Here is a 26,359-nt window from a genome sequence, read left to right on the forward strand (position 1 = left end):
TTGAAACTTAACATGCCCACATCTTCAGTACTGAGAGAAGTTCTGGCTTTAGAGTGTAAGAACAGAAGTGTTAAGGTCCAAGCAGAGTTAAGTAAGGTACAGAAATGAACAAGTAAATTGACTGCTTGGTGCAGGTGCTTTATGAGGAGGAACTAGGGAGGCTGACATTCTTCAACCTATTGACTGAGAGAACTGCAGGAAGACATGCTCAAGGTTTACAGAATCAGGAAGGTAGTGAATTTTTCTGCAGTAAAAGTAGGATTGTTACATCATGTTGTTTTTGTTGTTTTATTTGTACTGTTATTCAGTATTTCTGACAAAGAAGCGTTAAGTGAAATTTCAAAGTCAGTAGATGACAGTAAGCTACTCTCGGTAATAAAATGCAAGGTAAGATAAACACAGAACTATTATTCACCAAATCCAACAACACAAGAATTGAGGACAACTGATGAAATTCATATGAGGGGCTGCTTTAAAACAGATAGAAGGTACTTCTTTAAAATGCAGGTAGTGAACTTTTGGAATTGTTACCACAGGATAGTACCAGCAGGTTCAGAAATAAGATAGCATGGACAGCAGATTCATAGATGGATAGTGTAAGGACTAGGCAAGGTGCAACCCCCTTATATCCCTAATGCAATGGTTGCGGATGCTGGGAAAGTATTAGGGGAGCAGACTACAGAAAGTGCCAAGGCTAACGTGTTCCCCCTAAACAGCATCTCCCCACTGACATTGTGAGAGGCAGGAGAGGGGTCTAGGTAGACCAATACTCTGACCCAGAAGGCTTTTATTATATTCTGATTTCCTAAGACTTCTTTGATCAATAGTGCTTATTAGTAGTCATGTAGATTTTCTATTTTCCATCTTCTCAATGAGACTAAATTATTCATGTTTTCAGTCAAGTAAAATCAAATAAAATGTATCTAATAAAATACAGGTTTAGGTCTGAAAGGAAAGTTCAGTTCTAAGAGAAGAACTTGCAACTTACAACATGTGGCAAAGGCAAGAGTTGCGTAGATTTTAAATTGCATTCACACAGGAATCCAAAGTACTGTGATGTTTTACAGTAATGTAAATAATACTAACAAGCTATGAGATTAAAGAACACACACACATACAAAGAGACAACAATTGAAGATCTGTATGTCTCACGCGGGGAAACAAAGGACAGAATACTAGAAATAGAGGACAATCTGTAGACCCGATTTGATCTAACCATTTCCCTTGGGCAGCTACTACTCATGAAATGATAAGCCAGGAACATTGTTTTTGAGAAGCAGCAGCAGCTGGTACGGGAGTAGTTGAGAATAAAAACACAACACAAAATTACAATAAACACAGCGGGGTTATTATTCAGCACTTAAAGAAAGCAAAGAGGTATGAATTTTTTCACCTGTATTTAAGTCTTCGCTCTGTCAATAATCAACTCAAAAGATAGCAACCAGTTTAGTCAGAAAGAAACTAATTTGGCTGGAGGTGAAAGTCAGGGTGTGAAAGGATATTAAGTTGGAGAAAAATAAATAAGTTGTACTCCCTCCTTCTATCCACTTTTTTCTGTTTACATTCATTTTCTTTTTACATGTACAATAAAACACTACTATTAAGGACTGGATTTTCAAAGCTGTGTTTTCTTGAAGTCATTTCCCTTTGATGCTAGGGACAGCTAAAAGCATAACTTGAAGTAGCACTCCATCTTTTCATGCAGCAAAATGTTAGGATTCCTCTCATTCTGCAGTCTAGAAAATATATTAATGACAGAAGTTAAGAAATACTGCGAATTCAGTATGTCAACTTATGACTGTATTATAAAGAAAAACATTAGTTTGTAATGATTTCAAGTGTTGTAGTTCTTCATCAGGGTAAAATATAGCAGCCTCTATTAAGCTTTTAAAATATTGTCAGTACTTCTTGAACACGCTACAAAAAGGTTGTTTCACTCCAAAATTGCAGCTCTCCTTTCATCCTTTTACCTTACTGGTTCTCACAGGCAGCTGTATCAGACTGGGAGCCAGCTGCCTACATAGACATCAGTGTAGCTATCATGATTCACATCAGCTGAATATCTGGGTATTGCCACTAACAAGAATTTTCTTTTCTCAGGAAAAACACCGAACATGTTCCCTCTGGATATAATTGTTGGTTTTCTTCCTTTTCCTTTTCCTTTTCCTCTTCCTTTTCCTTTTCCTTTGGTAACACAAGAGTTTATGCTATTACACATTTGTTTTACAGCCTGGGCTCCATTTTCATTCACCTTATAACACAGCCTCAACACTCAATTACAAAGTATTTGCGTACCTGTGGAACTAGCCATTGTAACCGCCAATAAACCACAAAAAAAATTTACTCCATACTGCAGGTATGAAATAATTATAACTTCAAAGCTCCACACTCCTTTATTAAACTCTAGACTTACCTAAACATGTGAGTTTAATCTTTTCACAAAATTCAGAAACACTTGTTTTCACAAAGCTGTATGTGAATTGCTGTTTTCTTGTACCTCGCGCCTTTGAGTTCTCTATTGCAGTTCTGCAGTCGTATATGTTAGAAGACTTATGAAGGTAACGTGAATGGAAATAACCTTTGGAGTCCCCTCTCTTCTGTAGTATTCATCTTTATAGTCTGCGCCCTGCCTCCTTCCTTTGACAGCCCACAGCTTACTCCTTTTCCTTCAGTAGATTTCATGCCCCCACTTCCCCAAATGCCTATTTGTGTTTCATATGGTCTACTTGAAGAGGGTAACTTTTCAGAAGAAATGTTTTACCTGAGGATACGTTTTGAAGGAACAATACTCTGAAAAGTGACAAACGCTATCCATTGGAAAACAATTCCATTAAGGATACAAAGTAAATGTAGCTCCCAAATGAAGAGAAGAATATTTCCAGAAGGAAGGCTTTAAAACTAAGTAAATTTGGAGCTCCATGTCATGGTACTTTTTTTTTTCTTTTTTAATTTCTGTTAAAAAAAAGGTTTTCCAATTTGCTATATCATTATTGTGGTGTCAAATAAATTATTAATACCTCACCACTCGTTTCAGTGCCATTTTCAGTAATTTAAAGTATTTCCAACAAACTATTCATTTAAAATGCAACTATTACCAATTTAATTAATATCAGAAGATTGAGTACTCTTTATGAATATAAAAAGTATGGCACATACCACTATTATAATAATAATAATAATAATAATAATAATAATAATAATAATAATAAGAAGAAGAAGAAGAAGAAGAAGAAGAAGTTCCAGAATGAGGACACATTTCCTGCTCAATTATTGTGTCTCTCACCTTCCTTTTTTGGCATGTGAGACTCCACACTGGTATAGCCTGAGATAAGTAAGTTATAAAAATATGAATGCAAGCCTTATATATGGCAATATAACAGGATCAAAAATGAATGCTAATAATATTGGAACCTACACTTTCAAAATTGCCATATACATTGAAAACATGATTAATATATCAAACATAATCACAATTTCTCAGTTTTTAGCACGGAAATATACCAAAGCTTTCACAATAATAAGCAACAGTATTCATTAAGTATTTGAACAAATATGGATGCCTGTAATGGCCTGTAAGAAATGCAGCCAAAACCTGGTGCAAAGGCAAAGGACATGGTGTAGATTAAAACAAAACAAAACAAAACAAAACAAAAAACCCAACACAATTTATAAACAGAAAAACCTCAAAATGCCATGCTTCTTCATCCTGCTAAATCAATTTAAACAGCAAACAAACTTTAGTAAACCAACTTTTAGATAATTTCCAAATGGAGTTTAATATTTTCTTTCTGAAGGCATAAAAATAAAATATTTTGTAATATCTAAACCAAAAATATTACACTGCAGAGAATTTCCCTTCATTTCTGGCCAATGTAATCATTCCTGCTTCAATTCCTTTAAACATAAAGTGCAGTTAAACAATAATAATCTAGGAATACCTATGGCATTCTTCATGTAGGAACAATAGGCTCAGACACTCCAACCAACTGGAAATATCAAACCCCATCTCCTACATATTTGCCTATTGAATAAAACAGATTATGAAATCAGCATCTTTCTACTGGCAGCTCTGTAAATCTAGTCTTTAATTTCTCAACTTTTTCATTATGAATGCATCAAAATTGCATACTTTGTTTTCACCGTCTCTGAACAAATGACTGAACAGAAATATTACATTTCTTTTTTTTATTCCAATTTTGTCTTCACTGAAGGATGCTATTGGAAAAAAAAATCAGTTTGACATTAATTTCTTCCACCCTTTTCCTACCTAATCTGGCAATCAAACAAAATAAATTATTCTCTTAACCCTATATTATCAACATTGAAAGGACTAATCTTTTTCAAGATCAGATGCAATGTTTTGTGGTTTCACTGATGCCTACGCTCTCTACTGATATAATTCCAAGGAGCTAAACAGGGAGGCACAATATATTCAAGTGAAAAAAAGTATTTAATTCCTTCTTTAAGAATTAATTGCAAGCGATATTTTTCAAAATTAACCAAAAATGCAGCTAAATCAAAGATAGAACAAATAATATTTGATTGCTATTGACAAAGCAGTCAGGCCAACAAGTATAACAGCACGAAACCATTCAGTAAGCTTATTTTCTACATTATTTTCTGCATCACTTAACAGTTAAACTATAATAATTTTACTTTAAATTGTTCAAGATATCCACTGATTTCAATGAGAGGATAATTTAAACAACTGTGTACCAATATGTAACTCATTTTTCTTGATTTTTTTTTTTACAGTGAGGCTGGGAGCCAAAAGTAACCTTAAGACAACTGAAATGCAAATATTCTATGTCAAAAGAAAAGTTTTATCTCAAAAATTATTTTTTAAAATTAGTGTTATATTTCCATCATAGCTTTACTTTCACTGTGTCTACATATATACTTTTATATTGTATATATTTCAGAATATATTTTAGAAGATACATTTTATTATCTATTAAAGAATAAGGTGTAAAATAAACTACATTTAGAGCCACATAAGTACATTTCCCACTAATGTGGCAAGAAATAAAGGTAGAAAACCTTAGTTAAGGAAAGAATAATCTAAACACTGCATGCATCCATTAATCTAATTACTTGGGAGGCACACAGAGCATACAAACACATCTATGGGAACCTGAACTGATATTCATTCTGAACCACTTCAGTCTGGTGGCCAGATGGCATCCACAGAAATATATAAAAGGATAGTACTTTAAAAGGAAGTAATTTTGCCTCCAAATTATTACGCACTTTTTTTTTTTTTTTTTTGTAGAGGGGGGAAGAACAAAACCAAACCTACAAGTCTCTTCCCCCCAAAAAGCAGTGACATTTTATTCTCAACTCTAATTTCACTTCAAATGGCAATTCCCAAGGAAGTCTTAAGTACTAAATTGTCAGCAACATCTGCTTAAGTAACATCTTTTTTTTTTCCATACATAACACCTGAAGATAACTTCATTTTTTAATACACAAATACCGCATTCTAAGCAAGCAAACAAAGCCCTGCCCTTGGATGGTTTACAGATTATAACCAAGAAAGCATCTGCTTTCTTCAGAAGTCTGCAGATTTTCTGAACTGTAATACTGCAGTAATATCATCTGGAATAGCAGAGAGCCACAGAGGCACTGAACCAACCACTGAATACACTTCCTGTACTCGGATTTGTCTATATACACAAACGTCTGAATCTGCTACACTAAAGAGGAAAATTTAAAAAAAAAAAAAAAAAAAAAAAAAAGAGTAAGTGCTATTTTATTCTCCAACAGCAGGAAAAAGAGCAGTTCTCTGCAAAACACCCATAGCCACAATTCCATATTTGGTATTTGCACAGGATTTTGAAAGTGAGGTGAGTTTATGGCTGAGAGAAAAGGCTTGATTAGGCTCTGATTTGTACTGGTGTAATATTTACTATTTAACACATAAGCTAGGGCTGTGTCAGTATGACATCCCCCTCTCCACCCCTGCCTTGTATGTACATCCCAGAGTAACGAGGTTTCTTCATCAACATGCAATGATAGCAGGCAAAATCACTGAGGTCAAAGTGCTCCACAGCAGAGGGGAAGAGTTTCATCATGTTACAGGTATCAACAGCAAATGTATCCTCTATTATGTAAAGATGGCAAAAGTTCAGACACAACAACATTTGTCTTTACCTTGGTGAGATAAGTATTAACAAAGTGTCAAGCTAAAGACAAATATATCTGTACATTAAACTACAAAAAAAACCCCAACCTCAAAATCCAAGTTGTTAATTGTTTTTCATTGGTCTCATTAGATTTATAAGACTATGAGACATTCACCAGTCTCATTAAAAAGAGTCCTAAGGTGAAATGACCTACTAATAACATAAAACATAAATGATAAAGATGATAGCTGACACAAGGATTTACTGGAACATATGTACAATGAATAACTGACAGCAAATATTGTAAAATCAGAATAGTCAGACTCTGCTTATGATATATTAGCATGACTACTACTTTCGTAGTAGTATGGTTTTTTTCCTATTTGTCCATGTGAAAAGGAAACAAAGTCAACTATTTTGAGTGCAAGAAAAGTAAAGCATTTTGTACTTGACACAAAAACTGCACAAAAGTGATAGTGAGAATGATGATGTGCAAACACATTTTCCAAGAAATCAGTAATCAGTGTGTTTTTAAGATGTCAGATGAAATTTCTACCTGGTTAAGATATCATTTATGTGACCTACTGTGTCACCAACCATACTGAAACATTTAATGAACTTCTGAGATGTGAAAAAGTATGTAAGTGTTCTTCACCAAAGAGATATTATAGGCAAATTAATGTCATGTCCAACGAAGATCAATTTTGGAGATCTAATATTTGAATTATTAATAACAGAAAAGGGAAGAATTTATATAACTTTCTCAACAAAAAAGGTACTGGAATTGTCAACAACCATGCATAAGTAAAGTGTCTGCACTAAAATGATGGATGCTGAAAAGGCAGAGGTCCTCAACACCTTCTTCACCTCAGTCTTTACCAGCACTGTAGGGTCCGAGGATTTGGGAACAAAATTGCCGATTGAACCAAACACCAACCCACCATTGGTGAAGGAAGAGTTAGTACATGAATTACTACAGGAGCTTGACCCCCACAAATCAATGGGCCGTGATGACATCCACCCGAGGGTGTTGAGAGACCTGGCTGACATCGTTGCAAGGCCGCTCTCCATAATCTTCGAGAAGTCGTGGAGAACGGGGGGTGTCCCAGAGGACTGCAGGAAGACAAATGTTACCCCTATCTACAAGAAGGGCTCAAGGGAGGATCTGGGTAACTATAGACCCATCAGCCTTACTTCGATCCCTGGGAAAGTTATGGAACGAATCCTCCTGGGGGCTATCACAAGTCAAATGAAGCACATGATTGGGAAAAGCCAACATGGCTTCACTAAATGCAGTTTGTGCTTGACAAACCTGGTGGCCTTCTATGACAAAGTGACTCGCCTGGTTGACATGGGCATTGACATGGACATTGTCTACCTGGACTTCTCCAAGGCCTTTGATACGATCCCCCCCAGCCTCCTCCTGGAGAAATTAATGCATTATAGCCTAGACAAGTGGTCTGTGCAGTGGGTGGGAACTGGCTGACAAGCCACACCCAAAGAGTGGTGGTAAATAGCTCTTTCTCAAACTGGAAACCTGTCACTAGTGGAGTCCCCCAGGGATCGATATTGGGCCCAATGTTATTCAATATCTTTATAAGTGATCTGGATAACGGCATCAAGTGTAGCCTGATGAAGTTTGCTGATGACACCAAGTTGAGGGGGGGAAGTAGACACTCCAGAAAGGAGAGCTGGTCTACAGGGAGATCTGGATAGGCTGGAGGAGTGGGCCAGCAAGAACTTTATGAAGTTCAACAAGGAGAAGTGAAAGATCATGCACATGGGAAAACATAATCCAGGAGTGCAGCACAGACTGGGATCCACCTGGCTGGAGAGCAGCTCTGTCGAAAGGGACCTGGGGGTCCTGGTGGGCAGGAAGCTCAACATGAGCCAACAGTGTGCTGCTGTGGCCAAGAAGGCCAACAGGATGCTGGGTTGCATCAAAAAGGGCATCACCAGCAGACATAATAGAAGTCACTATCCTGCTCTACTCAGCGCTTGTCAGGCCACACCTGGAGTCCTGTGTACAGTTCTGGTCCCTTCTCTATAAAAAGGATGTGGACAGGCTGGAAGGGGTCCAGAGAAGGGCCACCAAGATGATCAAAGGACTGGGAAGCCGGCCATATGAGGATAGGCTGGGAGAGCTGGGTTTGTTCAGCCTTGAGAAAAGGAGGCTCAGAGGGGATCTCATCACCATGTACCAGCACTTAAGGGGTAGCTACAAAGAAGATGGAGACTCCCTTTTTACACGGAGTCACATGGAGAGGACAAGGGGGAATGGACACAAGTTGTTCTTGGGGAGATTCTGATTGGACACCAGAGGGAAATTTTTCACAGGGAGGACAGTCACCCATTGGAATAATCTCCCCAGGGAAGTGGTTGACTCGGCCACGTTGGACACCTTCAAGAGTCCCCTGGACAGGGTGCTGGGCCGTCTTGTCTAGACTTCCTAGAAAGGTTGGACTAGATGATCCCTGAGGTCCCTCCCAACCTGTGATTCTGTGTGATTCATGAGCCAACCCATGTTACACAACCAACACAACAGTGTCCACTCACACAGTAGTAATGAAAAAGGAGTGCCTGGAGTTAGGCTATATATGAAACGTACTTCTAGTCATCACAGAATAAGAGTATGTCAGAAAATATCATACCAGAACATTTGGTATGACCCACAGCCTGCTTCACAACCCTAAGTGAGGAAACCCAGAAACGGGGACAATAAAATTTTTGGTTCCAGAACTGTTTAGTTTTGTAACAGATCTAACAGACAAGATTTTTGTCAGTGTATATGGTTAAAAAAAAAAAAAAAAGAAAAAAGGAGAATATATATTTCAAAGAAAGGTATTGCTTACGTAAATACAGTCCTAAGGGAATGTGTATCTAGCCTCACAGACCGACAAATTATAGCTATTATAATGAAATACTTCAATTCTACTTCAGGTAAGATCTTCATTCATTATTTCATTTTGTCTTGCCTAGACTAATGCAGTTAGTTCTTTCACGGTTTCTTAAAATCCCATTTTTTAAGCAGATACCTGAAATATACACAGTTCATATCCATCCCCAAGATAATTCTTATTCTTCTTCAACATCACATTGAAAATAGTTTTTGTTCTTGCAATCCTGAAAATAATAACTTCCTAACTTTCTCAAAAAGTACATTAGTTGTTTTTTCTACCTTCGTATTTTTCCAAACCCCTTTTTATGCTTTAATATTCTGTTACTAATAATATGCAATGAAGCTTTTGCATGCTTCTGTACCTCATGGCTTCTTAATTTTATAAACCCATGCACAGTGTTTCATCCCCTATTTGTAATGAAGAAAGCAGAAAATTCTAAGCCTAATGTACAAGAAAATATTTTTCTCCTTTTCCTGGAAAGACATCAGGACTGTGTATACGTATGAAGTGCAGGAGTTTACATGTGTTACACTCCAGATTGCAACAGGTAAAATTATCTGGTTGCGTTATCTTAATCTATTTCATATATGTTAGTGCGTTAGCCAATGTAGACATAGGCTAGTATTAAAACTAAGCACCCGTACAACTGTTTACAAGATCAGGGCTTTATCTTGGTATGGCAGAAATTAATAAATACACACAATAACAAATCAGAAAAAACCTACATCTATCAGTTCAAATAGGTCTGGATTATCTAAATCATGAACTATGATTGCCTTATTACTAATAATCAGACCTATTGATTAATGTATTTGTTGATTTATTCTAACATGCTGAGCGTAACTGTAAACACACAATCTCATTTGAAAGAGTAGCTCCAGATAGAGATTTCATAGTGGATGTTATAATGGTATTATATTGTATTGCACAGGATGACTGGAGAGATAAACAGGGAAGTTAACTGAAACTGGGATCCAAGATACTACAATATACTAGTAATGCAAGCATTTATTCTTCATATATAGTTCAAAATTCTTTTTATAAACCAAAACATTTCTTCATAAGTTTTAAGAACCTAGTATAAAGGATAGTCAATCTCTGTATGAGATTGTCCTGTGTGCCTTTATAATCACAGCATTCTTTCTGACACCAAAAAAAAAAAAAAAGTAATTGTCTTGAATGCCTAAAATGCAGCTCCAGTTCAGATACACATAGGTAACTGTTATTTTCATTTAACTGCAGACAAACAAAGTGTTCTTCTACATGGTAGAAATACTTACAAAATCAAGAAATTGCAGAAAGAACAGTTTCTATTTTGGCATCAGCATCACTTAGCTTGTTTTGCTGGTGTGCAATGACAACTGCACCTCATCATTCCAGAAATATGGAGACAGGGGAAGCAGCGTGAAATGTTATTCAAAAGTCCATCATGTGCTGATGAAGAGTACGTAATATAGACGTGTAGACATAAGCCTATAGACTTATAAAGTATTACATGGAAACAGCTAGTTTTTCCACAGACAACGACTTTTGACATATCTATTCTATTATTATAGAAGACGCTAGCAGAAGCTAGTTAAATAATAGTTTAGATTTTGATGCTTTTTAAGAAAAATAAAAAGAAGGAGTCTGAACTGGTGCCTTTCCTGGTATTTTTCTTTTTGACAGTGGCCCGAGAGATCCTTTGAGCATCTCAGGCTTTGAGCATGCTCACACTGGGCAGAGTTTGTCAATTGCTTAGATTTATCTCCAAGATTCCCAGAGCTGACCTACTGCTGTTTCTCAGTCATGTTACCTGTAAAGGCCTCCAGGAATAGCCTTTTGTAGATCTGCTCAATAGTACGGCTCTGGAGCCCAAAATTTCTAAGTGTCTTTAAAAGACTAAAACTGGGATTCACCATTCCCTCCTTTGTAGTCAAATAAGTGACACCAATTACTGTACTGTTGTAACTCCCTTATACAGCCTCAGCACAATGGCTTAGCACTTATACTGAGCCCTGTTTAACGTGGCTGGAGCCCACTCAGGAAATCTAATGACAATCTTTTTAAAAGTGCTTTTGGACACATGCAAATGCTGGTTCTTCAGAGGCTCAGACCTTTTTCAAACCTTCATGTAACCTTACTATGAAAACAAACTGACTTTTTAGCTCCAGAAATATCTTCCTCCCAATTGCCAAACTCTCACTTCAAACCAGAAATGGTTACCAAATGCAAAAAAAAAAAAAAACCAAAACAAAAAACTAAAAAAAAAATAATTCCCTTTATTGGTCACATTCTTACAAACTGCTTTTGCTGAACTAACATAATAACTAGACATAACAACAGTTATATTACAGATCAGTGTAGCTTAAATAATAAATTCTAGCAAAGTCTATATGCATTATAATGGAAACTGTTATTCAACCTTAACTATAGGCATTGCTATTGGCTCTGCCCAGAATATATTAAAAAAAATCCCCAACTTCTGAAAGCTAGTATTTTCTTCCAGTTAGCAGAATCTGTGGTCTACATAATTAATTCAGAGAGTTATCAGCAGTCTAACCTACCACCTGCCAACTGCAATTTCAAACTTTTAATATGTTACTTCTTATGTTGTGTTCTCAGTACTACACCCACGTTTTCAACAAGCAGAATAGCAAAATAAGACTATTACATACTACTTCATAAACAGTTGCTGAATCACGGAACATAAACTATCAATATATATGGAAATGGATTGTCTAAACTGACAAGTAGCAAAAACAATATGTTCAAAAGACAAAATATGAGTTTGGTTGATTTTCAGTAGAAATTGTTTTTCGGGGATAAATGCAGTTTCCTCATATACAAGGGTGTTTGTGTTTTTTTTCTTGGAGGGGGTGTGGCAGGTGGTGGAGCAGGAAAATTTCTCTCTCCTCACTTTTCCTGCCATACAGGAATCCCTTAACTTACACTAAACTATCCAAAAAAACCATTGTGACTATCAATTTGAACTGTGATTCTTGCAAATTAGAGGTTTGATGTTGAATCAGAGGTGCTTTATGTCATTATTTCCTAGTTGAAACTTTATACTTACTAAAGATATTACTGGCAATTTCATCTTGATTCAGAAAAAATAATGAAAATATAATTTTTCAACACTTCTTTTAATGTTTTTATTTCAAGTATCCTCAGCTTATTAAATAAATCAATTCTTTTCAGTTGAAACTATAAGGATAATAAAAAACACTCCATAATAAACCTTTAATTATGTTATCATGTGATATTTTAAAAGAGGATAAAAAAATGGATTTTTTAAAAAAATTCCTTTCTACTTCAAATAGACTTGATTTTTTTCCTATCTGTTGGTCTTTCTAATGGGAAAAAGAAGACAACCTGACACAAAGAAAACAAACCTTCGCATAAAGGCAGTGAAGTACACTTAGATGCTATGCTGCTGTCTTAATTTCTGATTCAATACTGAAATGTTAGACTTCAGAAGTTTAATACAAATTTCACTGAACAGTAAAAGAAAATCTCTCTGAAATGAAGAGAGTTTAATCAGATTTTCTAAAACTGACTTGTATTATCCCTAAATCACCGAAGTAGCCCATCACTGAGCAATGAAAAAGTAGCAATGCCATCATATTATATTCCGGATTGCACTATGGCCTGTTATGGTCCACTAAGCCATTCTCTCAGAACAGTAACGCAATTATATATATATATTGCTGTGCTCGTAAAATTAAATCTATATGAAACTGATTTGGAGTAGAAGATCAGAAACGTTTCCTGTGAAACCAGCTGACATTACAATGTTGCACAGGCACCACGATGATTGCCATCAGATAGAAAAGCATTTTTGTAATAAATATTAGGACTGATGATCCTCCGACAGACTTCCCTGCCATTTGATGTATGAGAGTTTCAGTGTGCATGATATAAGAAACTGGCCAGCACAAGGAAATGTTATCACAGAAACATAGAAACATTTAGGTTAGAAAGACCTTTAGGATCATCAAACTTGCCTGTCTTTTTCCACTTTGACTATTCAAAAAGACAAGTGCCAACAATGCCTTTTTCTGTTCTTCTGTTCACTTTGTACCAGGCAGGGTCTGCAAGCAGAGCATGCCTGCAGCAGCCCTCAGCTGCAGGGAACACCAGTTCAAAGGCTGGCTGCTCCCTTCACGAGACCCAGCAAAGCCCGGGATGGCACAGCTGCCCTCAGCCCCTGCTTGCTCCTGAGGACAGGCAGCACACATGCAGGCAGGGGACACCGGCAGGTTAGAATATGCTGGAGTGTACAAGCAAATTGAGCAATCCCTGGAGAAGGCTCCAGATATAAAGCAAATTGAGCTAACTATGGCACTAGAGAGGCAGGTGCTCTGATGTCCTCTGGAGCCACGGGTAGCTTGCAGCCCAGACCACATCATGGGTTGGCTTCTACAAGTACCGTAAAAGCTGCAAGTCCCGAAAAAACATCTGGCCAGATAGTCTTCTAAGTCCTAACTCCCGTAATAAAAAAATATTTTCCTCTATAAGTTTGTGCCAATAAGTACTTCAATTCATATGTTCTACAGGGAGAAGTTATCTGTCATGCAGGAAAATTCTTAACTATAGATAAAAATAGATGGTAATGCAGTGAAAAGGTGAGGTAGATTTAAAAACCCTAGCACCTAACATGAGTTTAAAAGCACTGCTTCTTTTTAACTTATTACTTATACTCTTCCTGTGTGGTACAGCCCTAGTAAAGATGAAATTTTCACTAATAATTTAGGCTCTTTTAAGTAAAACAGCTGACTTGCGAGAAAATGTAAAGGACATTTGGTTTTGATTTGTTATTCTGCTTCTGCCTAGGAATATGTGTCAGCAGCAACATGAATAATTTTTAATTTCAAGGCCTTGAAATTCACCCTGAGGACTCCTGTCAGAAAGAAAGGATCTTCAGAGTCAAAATAAGGAAATATTAAAAACACAGCAACATTGTGGCTGTCATCTGGCAACAGCTGTTAGTTGTATTATTAATTGGAAATGAATAAATAAAAAAACCTTACTAGATTTTGACAAGCAACCTAATACAGTGCTCAGTGAATGCAGCGGATACTCCACAACTAATGCTCATGGAGGTTAGAAATTCCTAAAGTCCTGCCAGGGAGTCTCTATTCAAAGGAGGAAAATATTCCTGCAAAGTCAGATTAAACCATGTTCAAATGAAAGATATCTGTGGGTCTTTCACCTCTTGTATGGAGAGCTGACCAAGGCAAATACAGTAAATCCCATTAATTTCAGTGTTCATTTCAACAGAAGATGGGTGGTAATGGGTATCTGACATATAAGCCAGTGAAAAAATTACTATTCCTGGAGGCCACTCCTATGAGAAACAAGAAATTAATTGCTCCTTGTATTTTTAAAGAACAATACATCCTGAAAGAAGTGCTTGGATGGTAAATGCATATCACACTCTTTTCAAGCCACACCAAAATGTCACAGCCTAATCATCTATGTTTAAATCTGTATTTAAGATTTCCTTTTGCATCTGTTCCTCTCTGAAAAGAAGCAACTCCAGAAATGAATGTTTCAAAAGTTTTAAAAATTATCAGATATTGATGTTATGTACATCTGTTTCATTTGTTTCAGCACTCCAGATAAAAGAAAAATCCACTTGCAAGATCTTTATCATGGAAATAACTACCAGGAAAAAAGAAGGTTCTACCTGAAGATAAGTGGAAAGTCAGAATTTAAAAGAATGATGACTATCCAGAAGTTATGTCAAGAAACAGCATTTTAAAAACAATTTCACAAGCCAAATTCAATTGTACTTTACATTACATTGCACTTGCTCTTAGTTTCCTGACTTAATAGGATATTAGCTGAACAAGGAGCTGGTGTCTCAAAGTAAAGTAAAAAAAATCTACATGTTGAATATGAAATGGATATTTTCTCTACTGTAATGTATAACTATGTTAAAATTATTACCAATAGTGTAGTCTAACAGTAGTCTACCACGTTCAGAACAAATTCTATTTTTCCAGTAATTTTATTTTTACTTTCTTTCATCTTTTGTCATAGTTTACAGATGAGATTTTTATATTAGCAATTTATATATCTATAAGTAATCATTTGTCATGGCAGTGATTACACAAAATAATTTGCAGATACTTATCATAGCATTTTGTAACACACTGTATTATTTTTATTACCTTAGTATACCTTCCAACTATTGTTTTACCAGAGCATTATGAAACTCTTGCAGAACGTGCTACACTACACAAACTTAAGGTTAGAAGCAAAATTTCTGAGTAATTGCCAAAAAATTATATAGTACTTTATGTAATTATTTTCAGAATCAGAAGATGCAACTGTTGACATATATTGTTAACACCATTGAGAATCCCTTGGCCATAGTATCACACCTGAAACAAATCTAATCTATTTAATAAAACAGAGGCTTATAAAAAATATCCAGAGGGGCCACTATATGTGAATGCAAGGTTCTGTAAAAAAACGACAGGATCAGTTTTGTCTGCTTTTCCTCATTTAAAGCTCTGTTTTTTTTGTTTGTTTTCTTCCAAAGTACAAAGTAAGCTAGATATTTACCATAAAGACATCCACTTTGAAAATGGGGGCTTCTTCTCTACACCACAGAAGGGTACTGTATTTAAGTAAACGCGAAGGATTAGACAAGTAAATATACACCTATGTTCTTTTAGTGATTCAGTTACTTTTACAGAACATTATGGCTCGATGATTGATCCATTTCATTAGGATATCAACTTTTTATCAGAACTGATTACAAATGGATTAAAGCCAAGACTTAGGAAATACATTCAAGTGAAATGATCTGCATTGTGTTACCAGTCCTTGCCTTTTCATGTTGAAGACAAAAACCTAGGGAAAATTTAATCATAAGGAGAGATTTCTCAGGAAGAAACAGCTTTAGCTGGTTAAGTCCCTTGTTTTATTTTCATCTTCCACCCAAGTACAGTGAAGCCTAAATCGCATGGTGGTCTGATATATAGGGAACTGTTGCATTTTCTGCCCGAACACTTTTAGATGCAACCTATTGATCTAAAATGTATTTCTTGAAAGAACACTTTGGGAGAGAGCACAACCTCATTTAATCTACCCTCTTCCCTTAGGACTGCTCCCATGATAGCTATATCTGCTTCTGGGACTGCAAGCTCTTTATTAAATGCCAGGAAGGCTTCTACTCTTACACCTTCCCTAATGTTACAGATGGAATTTAATTTTTCCTTGCAAATGTTATAAACACGCTCTCAAAATACTATGTAACAGAAATACTGAGAATTTTATGGACCAGCTAAGGAAAAAGGAAAAGGAGCAGCATCTTTAGAATATTTTAATATTGTAATCATGACCACAAATATATCAAAAAGTCATGCGTTAATCTTGAAATGTATACCAAGAGAAAAACAAGACAAAACTATGTGAAAAGAAAACAAGACTTCCTTGGGGACCTAAATTAAAGACTGCAGACTGGGCTGCACTCCTCTGCAATAGGTAGAGTGCATAGGTGAGCTCCCCTCCTCGCTTTTCTAGTGTGAAAATTTTCAATGACAGATGCCTTATCTAATGTTTAAAATATTGCATAAGGTATAAAATACTGTATAAGGTATGGCTGGGAATTTGAAAACCTTTTTTTGCCTGAGGTATGGGTTTTGTTCATGGGTTTAAAAATGTGAAGAAAAACATCCAACTTACAGACCTTTGTTGACAGCAACACTTGCAACAGTGTCAGGGCACCACAGGGCTGGCAGCTCCCTGGGGTCAGGTGCCAGAGACTCCCTGGGTGGGTGACAGCAGCACCTGGCAGCCAGGGCCGGTCCCATCCCCAGCCAGGAGCAGGGCACCCGGGGGGCACTGGGGCAGCCCCAGCCCCATGCATCGGGCAGCTTCCCGGGGACGGGGACCTGGCCCAGCAGGGCCCAAGGCTGGGCAGGGCAGGGCTGTGGGAAGCTGGAGAGCTGCCCTGTTGCAGCATCGCTGGGGCAGGGGCTGATGGCCCTGGGGGGCTGACCTGGGGTCCTAGGCAGGGTGCGGGGAGACCCAGGGGGCTGATATGGGGTCCTGGGCCCTGGGCAGGGTGAGAGGTCCTGTTAGTGGACTCTAGACACTGACAAGCAGAATGGCAAGTCTATATGGAAATTTGGAAAGAGCAAATAAAGACAAAGCTTTTGATTTGGTAACGTATCTGTGTGCTTTCATCCAGAACATAAACATTCCAGTTCCAGATATGGTGGTGGACAAATGCTGATTAATCTGACCCTCAGAATAAAAGACCTGTCTCCTACTATCATTCACCAATTAAGTCACAGAATTCATGTGTAAGCAAAGATAAATAAAAAAAAAAAACCACTAGTACTGAACAGTATGCTCTCCCAGAATTGAAGTTACAGAGTCTCAGGAAATCCGGTTATAGTCTCTCCTAAATTTTCAATTTACAAATATGCTAGCAAACCATAAAGACCAAGACATGAGGTAAATTTGCTGGTTATTGTGTTTGATCAGAGCCTATCTGCAGTTTTAAAGACTAAACAAAGCCCACTGTACTGCTTCTGCTGCTGCTCTTGGCCTTGACAAAGTAAGCAAGGGAATGAAAACGAACTCTGGAGCAAGTTCAGAAAAGGTGAACACCACCTAAGGGAAACCTTACTGTCAGGCTTTGCTCCCTGTTCACAGAGGCAGTGATGCTGTGAAGGGTGCAGAGCTGAATGTCAGATGGACATACAGCTGGTAAAGGTGAAATTTCCTGGAGAGATCACAGGTTTGTGAGTGGCTTCTGAAGGTAGTTTCTTTTTCCCTTCCTATTCAGGTAAGAGTTGAATTATGGAGGTTCCCCAAAAGTCATCTTTGTTGGGATCATATTTTCAAACTGGTGTGAAATAGTTCATAAATACCTTGTACTTTTTTGTTTTTTAAGTAGACGTCAATAGGTATGAAGCTTGTGTTAATTTTATAAAACTGTTTTTCAGGTTTTCTTAGGAGGTATCTCAACTGCAGTTGAATCATTTTTGCTGGACAATATGTCTTGAGAAGTATTGTCTTTATACAAATCTTTGGAACAGCTTCATCACCATCCTAGGTTTGTTGTTCTGTATGGTTTATTACAAGACAATATGTCATCAGCCACTTTTATGCAGATAGTAACTGAAAATGTATGTATTGTTCTAAAAGGCGAAGACTGAGAGGAAACCAGATGCATGCATATCTATTGATCTAACATAGATTATGCATTACTTCTGAGAGTTGCTATGTTTTAAAATCACAGGATTTGCGTGCATTATAAAACTCTGTGTTTATATATCACTACTAAAGGAAACAGATTCCTTAATATTATCTACCTGATTTCCTTTTCACAAGTTTACCACTACTGGACTTTTCTCCACCTCCAGTGTGAGTTAAAAGTAATTTCTCAAAATATGAAAGGCAAAAATGTGAACTTACTCAAAATTATTATTAAAGCAATAGTATTATTAACACAATATATTTGTAAAAAACTCATAAAATAGAGATACAAGAAGTTAAGCCATTTAATAAATACATAACCAGTGTGTCTCCAACCATAAGCAGGCATCTTAATATTACCAAACTGACAGATAACATAGCTCCTGGAATAGTACCTCAATATTGATCCCTCTCATTTTCATTGCCACTGCAGTTTCCTTGTCACCCTTTAACTGCATTTCTGAAATTATTATCCTCAATAATACCAATACCCACGACAGCTTGCGAAACAGAAAATTAAACTGGAAAAAGGGAATGTGGATCAAGAAACAGAGCTGTGTATGAATTAGAGCACCTCCACAAATTTAAGGGCAGAAAAAAAGATTCAGTGTCCCAGTAATTCTTTCTTGTAGAACTAGAGATGCCAATAGTAACCTATTGTCTAGAAAAATGACACCTGTTAGCACAATTAAAGACAGTAAAGTAACTGCTTAATTCCACAACAATAAAGACTGATCTGCAAAAGTATTGCTAACATGTGGACTGGTCCTTAGGGGCTGAGTCTTTAAAGGGTCTAGTGCATTAATCTTCTGGGTCAGTGTCCTGGCTCTCATCCCAGATGAGCTAAAAATCACAGTAATGTATTTGTGGCTTTAGGGTGAAATCTTATTCATTCCCTTTCCCTGAAGTTATACACATTTTATCACACATGCAATTTCCACACTTTGTTTGGATGGAACACTAGTCCTCCTTGTTTAAAAACAAAGAACTTAAAATTAATGGTTCATATATCCCTTGTGAAAAGTACAAAGACGCAGAGAGAAACAGCTGTTCACAGAAGTAATCCTATTCTGGAAAACATACATCTTACAGACACTTGCAATGGAATGCTGTTCTCACACCAAAATCTGTAACTTTTGTAATGGACACAGAACAGCTTTTTGGACCTTCAGAAAACAGCAGGCTCCTTAATACCATCAGTTCATCTGAAAAAATGTGAATGTCTAGAAGTATGGAAAACCAAGCTTAATAAACATTAACATTAGGAGCCTTTTCCAAAGTCCCATAGAAGGTAAAAGCAAAACCTGGCAATCGTGAGCAGATAGCAATTTTACACCTAAGAGAAAGACTGTAAAGGGTGTGCCAGCAGAATCCAGACTATATGATCATGTATGTCTCATTGCTTTCACATCACGACTTTAAATCTGGTTGAACAAATAAACATAGTGATTCACCTGTGTACTGGTTTTGGCTGGGGTAGAGTTACTTTTCCTCATAGCAGCTAGTATGAGCCTATGTTTTGGATTTGTGCTGGAACCAGTGGTGATAACACAGGGATGATTTCATTATTGCTGAGCAGTGCTTACACAGAGTCAAGGCCTTTTCTGCTCCTCACCCCACCCCACCAGTGGGGTGAGGGTGCAGAGGAAGTTGGGAGGGGACACAGCCAGGACAGCTGACCTCAACTGACCAAAGGGATATTCCATACCATATAACATCATGCTCAGCATATAAAGCTGGGGGAAGAAGAATAAGGGGGGGTGGGGTGGTGGTGTTCAGAATGATGGCATTTGTCTTCCCAATTAACCATTACACATGATGGAGCCCTGCTTTCTTGGAGATGGCTGAACACCTGCCTGCCCATGGGAAGTCGTAAATGAATTCCCCATTTTGCTTTGCTTGTGCCTGTGGGTTTTGCTTTACCTATTAAACTGTCTTTTCTCAACTCACAAGTCTTCTCGCTTTTATCCTTCCTATTCTCTCCCCCATCCTATCATAGGGGAGTGAGCAAGCAGCCATGTGGGACTTGGCTACCTACTGGGCTTAGCCCACAATAAGTAGGCATTATGTTGTAAGTGTAAAACTATATCTGTGTATTTACAGATGAAAGGTTAAAAAAAAAGGTGTGTCTACCAACAAAAGGAATGCAGTTACCACATTGCAGTAGTCCTGGTTAGAAAGCCAAGATGATAATATGATCTGGGAACTTGCCAATTGCCAATTAGCAGTTACAGAAAGATGTGCCTTTTTTTTTTGAGGACAACTTGTGGCTGGACAACACAGATTGTCCATAGTAGTTGTTCACAACACCAAAGGATGAAAGAATAACAAACACAGAAACAGACAAGACTGGAACAACCAAGGAATAGTTTCTTCTCTACTTCTCAAATCAATCTCCAATACTCATGGTCCACCTCACAGGAGAGGGAAAACAAGGTTAGAACAACAGGCAACCTTTTTGCCCTTGCTTTCCTGCCTCCTCTGGCTGTCCTTTTTAACTATATGATTGATGCTGGAATAGATAGTGGTGGTAGGTAACCAGCAAAGCAAGTACAGTGCCAGAACACTGGTCCTGGTGAGTGACTGATCCACCTTCTGCTCCTCAAAGTCCTGCTCCAGTAGGCAGACCACAAAATCTCCTGGGGTGGATCACAAAAATTGCATCAGTATATACAGGTAAGAGGATGGCCCAGCAAATATCTGTCACCATAAGAAATCCTGCACTAGGTTGTAGAGACTTTTGCTCCAAAGCAGAGCCGCTGCTTTGGTACTACCCTTATTATGCATCTTCAGCACACCATTTTGCTCCTCCTCTTTGTACACTTTTGGTTAGCAAAGACTCTTCTGTGCAGTTTCCATGCTAATGGAAAACAAAGCCTAAGCAACAAAACCTGAACAAGCTGTACCAATGCACCATAAAATCTTCAGCTGTACCGAAACAGAGCCCTTAGAACACTAAACAGTGGATTGTTCAGCTGGTCATATCTCTCTGCCTACTTATCTGATGGCCTACGTTATCCTTTGAATAACTCTAAGGAACACTGTAATACTATATAAATACTTTGAACACACAAAATAACTGTGAGAATTAAGTCCATTTTTCACAGTAGATTCTTATCTGGGATGCCAGGGCAGACTGTTCTACTAAAGCAGGTAAAGGGTGCTCTTCCTTTTTGTACTGGTAAGCCTGTTCAATTCCTCTTTAAGCTAATTTAAGATATTTTCTCTAAAATAAGGAAATGAAGTAGACCTTAGTACATTAAAACCATAATTATTGCCTCAGTTTTAAACGAACTTAATTTTAACAGATTTCATTAATTAACAATATTTTTAAGCATTAGTATTTATTTAGAAGTATCAAATCTGTGAACTTTATAAACAATAGTTTTCTTGTTTCCCAGAATAAAACACTTGCAACCTTAAAATTACACTCTATCTATTACAATGCCACAAAATCTGCCATTCCTGTATGAACTATGGCCAAGAACTTCTAAGAAAGGATAAGAATAATAGTTACAGATGAGGACAAAATTCTTGAACTTCAGGGATTGCTCATTTGGTGTTCAGAAGGCTCATCTCTATATCAGGAAGCATCTATTCAGCCATTGACTATGTCTATTATTTGTATTGTGCTCTCAGTCAGGAACCACACTAGGTAAGTAGTGAATAGGTCATTTCTTATAGGGATGCTTAAATCCATTGTTCATATCATTGTTAAGACAGAAAGCAGAGGGAGGTTGACACTCTTCTCACACTTCATAATTAGTTTGTACTAATTTGCAGTGACATTCTTTCATAAATAGGCACACATATTTGTTTACTATTTAATATCTTCAGGGAAAACAGAACCAAACAAGCTGATATATGATTAATAACTTTGGAATACTACTGCCTTAACAGCTGATCATTATAAATACAAATAAATAAAAATATCTAATCTTTCATAGTTGTTCAATTAATTGATAAATGTTTCTCTCCAACTCCACCAGTATCTACATTTTAATTCAAACCTGAAATGAATGGGGTTTCTACCTCTTACTTCATCAAAGTTACAACCAGAACCGCTGTTCTGAAAGGACAAATGTCTCACAGATTAATTCACCCCCTACATTCTCTTCAGAAAGATTGATGCACCTGGTAAGAGCTGAGTGTAGCTAACATCCTCCGGATATGGGTTTACTATGTAAGCAGTAGAATTGGACTACGGGTTTCACTTTCATTCCTGAAAGTGGGCTGCTAGAGCTGTTAGGTAACCAGCAATTTAAGGTTTCCCCAGTCAAAAATGAACTTCTGGGGTTGGGTTACCTGTCAAATGTTGACTGTTGCTGTTTGATGAGCCACACTTGACATAACCAAAGAACAAGCAGGGATATATCCTACATCAACTTCATGGATCAAAAGGCCTCATGTTTTGGGAAAGGTGGGGTATTAAATTTGTAGCTCAAACTCCCAGGAAAAGGTTTCATGTGGTTTTGGGCATTTCGAAAGATGTTCGGAGTTCTACGGAGAGTGGCAACCATATTAAAATACTAAGTGTATTAATAAATTATTTGCTCTACTCTTCAGTGATAACCCTTTTTTTTTTTTTTTACAGTGAGGTTAATGGTTCTCTAAAAGAATAATTGACTCTTCTTATCTGGGGTTCCCTGAATATTTTGATTTAAAAAATCATATAAACCTACACATGTATTCTTTGCAAATACACCTAGGATCTAGATATTGACTTCTCTCTGCTTCAACAGTGTTATTAATACACACTTATTTATACAAATTCATAAGAATATTTTTCTGCAAGTGGGGATAAAAGCAAACAGGAGCCAACACAGGCTATCACAGCTAATTACTAATTACATAGCTAATTACTATTACATCCCATAGCTAATTACTAAAGGTAATTAATAAAAACAAATACAAAACACTTCCTAGAAAGCCATTCAAAATCAAAGGATTTTGAAAATCTTGCATTTTGTATTATGGAGAGTAGTTCTGACATTCACAGTCGCAACAACATAGTTGCAGCACATTTCAATGCACAGAGTTTACAGTTCTTCCCAGGGGAAAAAAAAAAAAACAAAACAAACAAACAAACAAAAAAACACAAAACCAAAAAAACCCCCAAAACACAACAACAACGGAAAACACAGTCCCTAGAGCCAATCACCTGAAAAAACTAAATTTTGTTCGGAGTTGCCAAACTTGGTAGCCTGATGGAGGTAAGGTTGCTGCAGCTCCCTGGTTTTAATCTGCGATTTAGAAGCAGTAGTGAGGCTTAGTGTGTTCCCAAGAGGCACGCACGCAGGTGCAACACATACACACAGTAGGTGACACAGACAGAAACACTCAGCCATCAAACACAAATGGCACAAACAGCCTCATCCTGATCCGGCTGATCAGGAGGAAGGACACTTTAGTTGGAAATACACATGTACTCAAAATGGATCCCTCCTGTAACTTGTGTCAGACACTTGGTCTATCCAGTAGTTGGCACCTGGATCCCCAGTCTCCCCACTTGCTGGCACTTGGTCATACAATGCTGAGGCCTGCAGCTCCCCTCCAGCTGCTGGTACAGATGCCCTTTTAATCCTGGGCACACTCACACATCCCCACCCACCACAGCACACTATGGATCCCCCAGCAATGGGCCTTAGACACCAAGTGTATCCAGTAACTGGCTCTGGACCCTCCAGCCTCCCAGTTACCTTGCATGCCCACTGACACCCCCACATATACATTATGGGCTCTCAGTAGCTGGCTTTGACATCCAGGCTATCCAGGAGCTGGCTCCCAGCTCCCTGGTCTCCCCTTGCCTTATGCACAGACACACAGATGCAAACAGGCCCCTCAGAAAACCCACAGACCACACAGTCACTCCTGTAGTCAGTCTGGACCTCTGGGCCCCTACAACAGCTGACTTGTGAACCCTCTGATCTCTCCGGTATCTAGCCCAGACTTTTGGCCATGTGGATACCTGGCACTCAAGCTACTCATCCGAGTCACTGGCTACTTCAGCCTGACACTCAGTGGTGATTCCACACTGATATTCACACCCATGCAATACGCACACACTCTGTACTCTCCTCTTTGCTGGCACCACAGACACACACAGGACCCTTGGACCCGTGGTCCACCCCCAATTGCTGGCACTTAAACCTCCATACACGCTTGCATACAGAGAGTCCCTTTACTCAGGAAAATAGTTAGAAGTGGAGCATAAGAAGATACAGGACAGACTGTGCTGATCAAACACAGGGTACGACTAGACAATGGTACTGAGCAAGAGCCTGTTTACACAGGACTCGCCCCTTTATCCCCTTACCCCTCTATTTTTGCCTTGCTTTATTCTTGCTAATCTGTCTCAATCCCTCCCTTTCCCTGCCTATGATTCCTCCTCTAAACATCCCAGAATAGACCTAGTACAATACCATAATGCTCTTCCCTCCATCCCATACTGTGTTCCATACCCCTGTAGGCAGTAGTGCCCTCAGCCTGAACGGTGATCAGGACTGTGTCTCCTGTTGACTCCTCATGATGGGTTTCAGCCTCAGCCCATGAAGCTGAGGCTCTCCTGGGACAGCCCTGGGACGAGCCCAGGCTTGAGCTTCTAATTAGGGCAGGGGGGCTACTCTCCCAGCGCTGCACCTCTGCCCTCCTTTGGGCATGTAGAGATGAGCTTTTTATCAGATAAGCTAATGAAGATATTCTTCTGCCAAAACCACAGCTTTTTTACTTAGAAATCTGTAATTTAGTGCTGGCCCACTATTACATTTTAGATGTATGAATTATAAAATCCTATTTAAACTATTCTAATCTAAGCTCCTAAAACTCCATAATTTAAGTCTTCAGATAGCAAGTGGTTTAAAACCAAGTTTAGGTGACACTATGCTAGAAGCAGAAGACTTCTTAAGATGCTTGCTGTCTGCCTTTGATAGCTCCAAGAAGCTACACTGATAGCCATAAAAGATCCTCAGCTTTCACAAATGTTACATTTAGTCATGAATGCTGGGGCCTTTCTCTGTCTTCTTCCTGTTTTGGTCCTTCTACCTCTTTCTTTTAAAGGAAGTTTGTGCACGTCACAGTAAATTCAGAAAACTTCCAGATAAACTATAACTAAGATGGAACTGAGCAATTCAAGCCTTAGGAAAAATAGGTCACAGAAACGCTTCCAAATTCAGAAGAGTGATGTTTTTAGAAAATGACTGTCTTAAACCACAGAAATTCAAAGTGAAACTTCATAGTGAAACACTCTATTCTTTAAGACTTTCCCATCATTTCCAATATTCTACTTCTTCCCATTATATCATGCCAAATTAAATTAACTGCTATACTGGAATTATATTAAAAAAACAACTTATCAAATAAAAAAAGCCTTCTCCATTTTTTTTCACTGTTTCAGCATCTACTTACCTCATAAGCTATTTATTCTTTTGCCATTTTAATACACTAAGGTATCAGAAACATTTTCATATTCTATACATATATTAAAAACAGTTTAAATTCATAAAGTGTTATTAAATGCCTGTCAAAGCCTAAGGCTTGGGTGTTGAAAATACAGTCCCATCTGCTTTCTTTAAGACATACAGTGATATAACAATACTATTTTCTTTTGTGATACAGACCCGATACTGAGAACATCCATTATGATTCTTCACCGATTGAAAAGCAGTTCCAGATTACAAGTTCCACACCATTATCAAAATAGAAAATATAGGCCATTGCCTCAGAGTGGCAAAATAGAAGGAGAAATGTAGACCAGCATTGTATTTCTAAGTAAAACAAGGGCAGAGAGAGCTTGAACACTCTATCACTAATGTTCCATACCTCCTAGCTGTTAACGTGTACCTCTGAGTGGTTTTAGCCTGTGCCAGCTAGTATTTTGCCAGACTGTACTCACACATGGCTGGGTAAGGCATGCGCCAGCAGTCATTCCCAGAACAGTCTGTATGAACAGGCCTGCATCAGGTTTGCCTCCAGGTACCTTCTACAGTCCTCCAACATGATTCGGTCAGGCTTTGCACTCTTAGGCCTTCCTAACATGAGTTCACAAATTTATAGAACAATTTAGGTTGACAGAGACTTCTGGGGGTCATCGAGTCCAGCCTCCCACTCAAAGGAGGCCTAAGCCTAAAGCTA

The 26,359-nt window shown here is 37.9% G+C and overlaps 1 protein-coding gene across 1 annotated transcript in view; it reads right to left on the bottom strand.

Moving 5' to 3' along the window:
- Positions 1 to 26,359, bottom strand: part of CDH18 (cadherin 18) — a 206,140-nt gene that overhangs the window by 112,256 nt on the left and 67,525 nt on the right. The gene's annotated exons all lie outside the window — the stretch shown is intronic.

The sequence above is a fragment of the Phalacrocorax carbo genome, chromosome 2 (genome assembly GCF_963921805.1).
Source record: "Phalacrocorax carbo chromosome 2, bPhaCar2.1, whole genome shotgun sequence".
In the NCBI taxonomy this organism is placed as follows: Eukaryota; Metazoa; Chordata; class Aves; order Suliformes; family Phalacrocoracidae; genus Phalacrocorax; species Phalacrocorax carbo.